Consider the following 6552-nt stretch of genomic DNA (forward strand, 5'->3'; position numbering starts at 1 on the left):
TACCTTCTATGTCTTTCATCTGCTAAATCCCTTACCAGGCCCGGCTGCATGTCCCTTCTTCCCTTGACCCATCATCCCAGCTGTATTATCTTCAGATCCACCGGATCCATGACGTAATCATCATGGTCCCCCTATTATGGGTACACTCATCCGGATCCAGGTCGCTTGGATTTACCTCACTGTAATTGTACACTCGTCGTGGATCCGAGCTCTCCAATCATCCAACATCATCTTGCAACCTTCTGTGATCTTCTTGGTCCCACGAAAGTTCGAGATCCACTGCATCCATCATCCCTATACCCTGGATCCAGGTCCCTCAAGGCGGGATCCTTCCTCCATGGATCCGAACTCGGAGGTATGGGATCCGGGGTACCTCGCGGTGGATCTTGACTCCTCGTTAGCCGTGGCTATTAGATCCACCGTCGGATGACACCTACTACCATTCCTTCATAGGATCCACACTCGATCCACTCGTACATAGTGTATCCCATATCCACCTAAGTGAATCCAGGTAAGTGTGGATCCGAGATAAGTCTTGGTGGATCTTGTCTTCCCGTACATCGCTCATACCAGATCCATCGTCATTCCATACGGGGTGCCGCTCGTCATGGCTAATCCACCACAGGCAACTTGCATCCGTGCCACCAACCCAAATCCTCTCTAATCACTTGAAATTGTCACTGATTCGGGATAGTGACCCCGCGTCAGGCCCATTCTCTTATTTCTGAGAAAGCACTTCACCACACCGCACTCAAACCCAACACCTAAGATGGTAAAAATTTACTATCGTGTATTATTCAATCTGAGAGCTCTCTCTGATACAAGCTAATTAGTTATCGTGTCCGATATAGGAGCAAAGAAGAAATAATCATGCGTCAGGGCCGTGCGATCACTGGATATATTTGTCAAAATATAGACTTCAAAAGCAGCAGCAGAATTTCGGACACATGCAATACTGAATTCAAGTAGCCACAACAACCAAAAGCAGCTGCTCACGATGTCGTTTCCTCGCGGTGACGTCTCTTTGGCCGAGGAGCGCTGTCATCCGCGTCTTCACCCTCCCCGTCACTAGCGTCTTCACTTGCTGACCCCGCTGCTTCTGCAGAGCTCGAACCGGGTCTCCGAGCGCGAACCCACTTTTTCTTCTTTGAAGGTGGGAGAAAGGAGCCATTGCGCCAGCACTTGTGCCAAATCTCAAATCAGGAGACGGCTTCACCATTGATTGCGTGCTTGACTTTGGTGCACAGATACACGCGAGCGGTTTTTGGCTGCTTGGTGCTAGAAGACAAATTACATGAGCTGCAGTAAAAGGTGGTCTCGCCACCTTTCGCCTCGTCAACCCCCTTCATCATCGAGCACACCTTACAAGCTCTCTGTCTGCGCTTCCGGCCCTGTCCGTTGTTTCCCTCTCGCCACTCGTCAACCTGGGCACGTGCGCCCGCTGCCTCACGGATGCCGGCGTCTTTACTGGGGTGCCCTCCATACTGCACAGGGTGCTCCTGTCTGACGCCTGTAGGTGCACCAGCTCTGTGTGAAGCTGTTTCATGAACTTGACGTGCTTGAGTTTTGGTTTACCTTCGTTTGTGCGACGACGGTTGGACACCATAAACGAATTTACGATAGCGAGGTCAACGAGCCCCAAGAAAAGCGACTTGTAGTATTTCTTGTACTTCAAAGCAAGCTGTAGCGAATACCTTCTTATAGCGTGTATAACACAGGATTAGAAACAAATTTATCATGTACATACAGGGTAGTAATCCTTGCCTTTGTAGGCGGAGTTGATCATGTACATCAACTCCGCCCATAAACGTCTGGTAGTCCTTCAGTATCTTTGGGCAAGCAACGTCCACCTTTTCGCCTGATTTCTCTCTACGCTGAACTCGATCTTGCTGAGCGCTTCCACCAGCGCAGAGTAAGTGAACGGGGCGGTTATCCCACCAACACACCATCTTGACGCTTGGTACTAACGTTGACTCGGTAACAGTGTAACTGCCACGTAGCACATTAGCAGGACGCTTTTTCTGCTTCATAATGATCTCTTTGCACAGACCGCGTCTGTTAGTCATCACCGTCTCAATACTGTAGAACCCCATCGCTAAAAGCTGCATTGATAATGCAGGCGAGGTGTAGAAGCGGTCGGTGACGATTAGCCGCTTCTCAGTAGTTCCACTGGGGCCAAACACCTCTGCCAGGTTGTGAATAACTGCCGCGGGTCCAGACTTGGTATCTGTGGATGCTGCAAGTCCAAGTGTTTGCCGCAATAAACTTCAAACCTGTATCATACAAGATACACATATTAGTAAAGTGTACAGTACACGTTAAGGGGACTTTACAGCAAAAACAAAGGAGCGTGCCACTAGGGCGCGCTCCTTTTTACTTACCTCATACAGTAGGCAGTCGACGAGCAGCACAGCATGAATAGCTTGGTCCCCCACTTATGGGGCTTATCCTTCATGTAGACTCTGGTCTTGTTGAGCGACGATTGAGATGGCAGCATGGCTTCATCGAAGACCATGACCGGAGGAGCCATGTATCCAGCCTGAAACCGCTGTTGAACAGCATCAACTACCGGACGCAGCTTCCGAATACGATCACCAGCAGCGCGAGGGTCGTCGTTACGACTAACGTGCAGATTCCTTGAAATATGCATGAACTGGTCCCTTGTCATGAATAGGCCAAACTGACCGCGTGGGATTGCGCTTTCATCGGTCATCTTCCAGTGATTCTCCAGCTTTTCTTTGTTTGACGATAGCGTTCTGGCAATTAGAAGCCCCACAAATATGCACAGCTCGTGAGCGGTGATGTCAGGTGTTCTTAGCAGCGACGTCTTGATATTAGCACGCGAGCTCTTTCTAAATCCAGGTGACTTCTTCTCCCTTTTCGTACTGGCCTTCGACATTTTTGTCAATCTTCTCCAAGAAGTACTCGTTGCTGGCTTCAGCAATACTCTCCCACAGCCGAGGCTGTAAGAAATAAAATAGTGCTCCACTCGCCGAAGATGCCGCCTCAAGTGCACGAGGTGTTGGTCCGTAATCGGCTCCACAAACGCCAGGATAATCCTCTCGAAGCGACTCAATCGAACGAGGTACGTAAGACTGGTTAAGGTAAGGAAATGGGTCGTATGTTACAGATTTAGACCACCCGCTAGTAGACATGTCCTTCAGGATATCAGCGACTATCGTGCCGCTTGCAATATTCGCAAAGCCACCAACAGCGTCGATCAGTGACTCAGTGAATAGCGGATCTTCAGTATCCTCCTCATCCCGTTCGTCAGCGCCTCCGTCTTCGGACTCTTCGTCAAACTCACTGTTCTCATCACTACCGACTCCGTCGTTATTTTCAGCCTCTGACGACATTGCTTGGTATTCATCCGGGTCATCATAGTCTCTCACTATATTGACATTTATTATAACCAGTACATACCAGATAATGTTAGTAACTTGTATCTATATCGTGTACATACAAGATAACGTACCCGAATACAAGTCAGCAATCCTGGTTGCCCGGCGCGGTTCCGGAGCTACAGGAGCGTCGTCAACCGCATTAAATGCGCTACCCAAGTTCCGTTGAGGATCTTCACCCTCATCGGACTCAGACGTGCCACCATTCAACAGACCTCCTTCGGGCATAGATGCTGACACGTGGGGGGATTCGCGCAATGGACTTGGGGTAACATGAGGCGATGTGCACAGCAAAGTCACCGGCACCGCCCTACTGTTAGCGCTGCTAACCAAGCTGTCGGCATCTGAAGCAGTAGCTGTATCGTACCATTTCACATACAAGTTAGACATAAATGTAGATTTATACAATACCCGATAACAAATATCTCTACCTTCATTAATCTGCTGTTGGCTTTGATCATCGGAGCACCGCTGCGTCGCTGAGAGTGGCGATGCTGTAGCTGTAACTGCAAACAATTGTCCGATACAAGTTAGAGAAATCCAGTAACGTGTATCATACAAATCAGCAGCGTCATACCGCTGGCGCTAACTGTTGTACGCTCGGAACTGTCCTGCTCCTCGCGCTGATCTCCAGTGGGCTGCTCCGACACTTGCTTGGCTTTCGCAGCACTCTCTGAACAAACAAAAATTATCAGTAAGGAAACTATACTTGAAAACGCAACCAAAAGCGATATCAAGCCGGTCCAAATAGCGCATTAGTTCTTCCTCCCCGACAAAAACGTCCTTGCCACGTGTGTCTGCCTTTGTCTTTCCCGGCTTTATATACGTAAAATTAACCGAAAGGCCAGTGGGCCTTTTGGAAGTCCATCCCTCTTTCTTGAGCTCAGCCCAGCGGGTGCAAAATCCTAACATCCGTCTGGCAGTCTGCAAATTCTCGAATGAGATGAATGAGTGGCGTCGGGGCCGCTGACTGTGAGACTTTGTAGTACGTGGTGCACATTAGACTAAAACCTGTCAGCCTTGATTTTTAGAAAGTGAATAGTCGCGCGGGGGAATAGGTGAGACATGCTGGCACCCCGTCCCTATTTGACTTATCACTAGCCGAGCGCCGCCGCTACGCGGCGGTAATTTAGGTTTTACTCTAGATTTTTGCCTTCCCGCCTTTGCTTCGCTTCGGCGGGATAATTAGTCCAAATCCTCTGAGTCCCCCATGTGCCTAATTCGACTTCTTTAATTTCATAAATCTGCGTTTCATTTGATACAAAATGCTGAGTTCCCAGTAAGCCGTGTAAATATTTCTACCGGTACAAAAAACTAAGACCCTAGCATCATACTTACCATGCTCATAAACGATTACGCTAGTGATCTTGGCAAAGTCTCTTTATTGTTGTTGATGATCACTGTACCTTAATCTTCCACCCAGAAGCACCTGCACTTCAGTCTAAAAACGCTAAATAATATATTTAGTTTAGCGTCGTGCTCGATTTCACGGGCCGTTTCTGAAACCTAGATTGCAACAATGCAAATAATATCTGTCCAGCTTGCATCAAATACCCGCTTGTATTGCCTGGTTAAGCTTGTAATAAATTGACTATTAACCACTTCGCGTACCAAACTCGCTCCTTTGAAAGAAAATTAAAAGTGTTACAGTTTGAATATTTAATAAAAAAATTCAAGCTGTAGCATTTTCTTATGCATTGAAGTGTGTTCATTTTGTGCTGATTCAGAATTAGTCATTAGACACTCCAATCTGTGCTTGTTATGGTTATAGCCTTTGGATATAACGATGCGTCGCACGACGCCTTGCTGCTGTTGTTGTTGACGGCGGTATTTTTATTTGATACTTGAACGATGATTCCAGGATGGTTAAACGTAGATTAGGCTCTAACTTGATTAACGTTTCTTTACGGGCCTACTTAAAATAGCCATAATTTATACCTCTCCTGTTGTGTTGTTATCTTACTGCTGCATGTAAAACCTTATTCAACGCCCTTGTCGGCAACGCGTCTGCCTATTAAGAAGTATCAGAATTTTGTTGTCTAAAAAAACGCTTAGGAAACAATACAGTAGTAATTGTCATCAGCACATATAACTTCTTTTTGTTCACACGTCAATCTAAAACTAATTATCTTTGTTGATCAAGTGACAAGGTTTATAAGCACAGCTTTGTTCTTACGGCCAGTCCACACGACCGGCTACTGCTGTACATGTAACATGTACGATTTAGCAATACCAGAAACCCACTCAGATAACTTATTAATGCTAATATTTTTACAGTAAAAAAATGAAATTATCATTTTAGTCAGTGTAACTCGCAGTATTTAGTATACTTAAACCATGTCCTCGGAAACACGCATGCTTACGTGTACGCTAAGCACCCTGCCCTCCGTTTAGTACTCAAATATCAATGCATTATGAAAAAGTATATAATATTAAAACGATGCCGCCTTCGGATAATGTATTTGCCTTGTGCAAATTCCCATATGTAAACTGGGAAACACATGCATTTATTGACGTCAACTACACAATCTAGTTTTAACCAATTGAAGCCACCTTCGCTGCGCTCGGCATCCAGTAGAAATATTGAAATTATTTTATCATATGATTTGTCCGGAAAAGCGTGACAGGCACGACAATTTAGTGTGACGGACAGACAGGTTGCTGCAATAGATGTTTACGACTAGCGGTTTGGGCGCCCGCTCCGCGGACGCGAGGGCATGGTTGGTTGGTGTAGTGTGGGCTCTCCGCCTCCGCTGCGCTACGGCGGATGAAAGAACATTCTGAAATCGAAGCTAAATGTATTATATGCATTACGTGACCTACCAAGTCCGCGTCCCAAAGATCTCCCTGTACACAATATTGTCGGTGTGTACGTTCCCGTCCTCATCGATGGTCTCTGGATCCACCGCAATCTTGATCGCCTTCCTTGAAGTCACTCTCGACAACGCCACATAAAGCTGCCCATGTGCGAAGACCGGTGATTCCAAGTAGATACCCACGTGGTGAATCGATTGTCCTTGGGCCTTTTTGATAGTCATGGCGAACGCTGGAACCACGGGGAACTGCTTACACTTGAGTTTGAACGGGAACTCCTTGTCATCGTCCTCACTATAACAGACGATCCGAGGAATGAACACCTTCTTACCCTTGA

This window comes from Phytophthora infestans, genomic scaffold (genome assembly GCF_000142945.1).
Source record: "Phytophthora infestans T30-4 supercont1.16 genomic scaffold, whole genome shotgun sequence".
NCBI classification, from domain to species: Eukaryota; Oomycota; class Peronosporomycetes; order Peronosporales; family Peronosporaceae; genus Phytophthora; species Phytophthora infestans.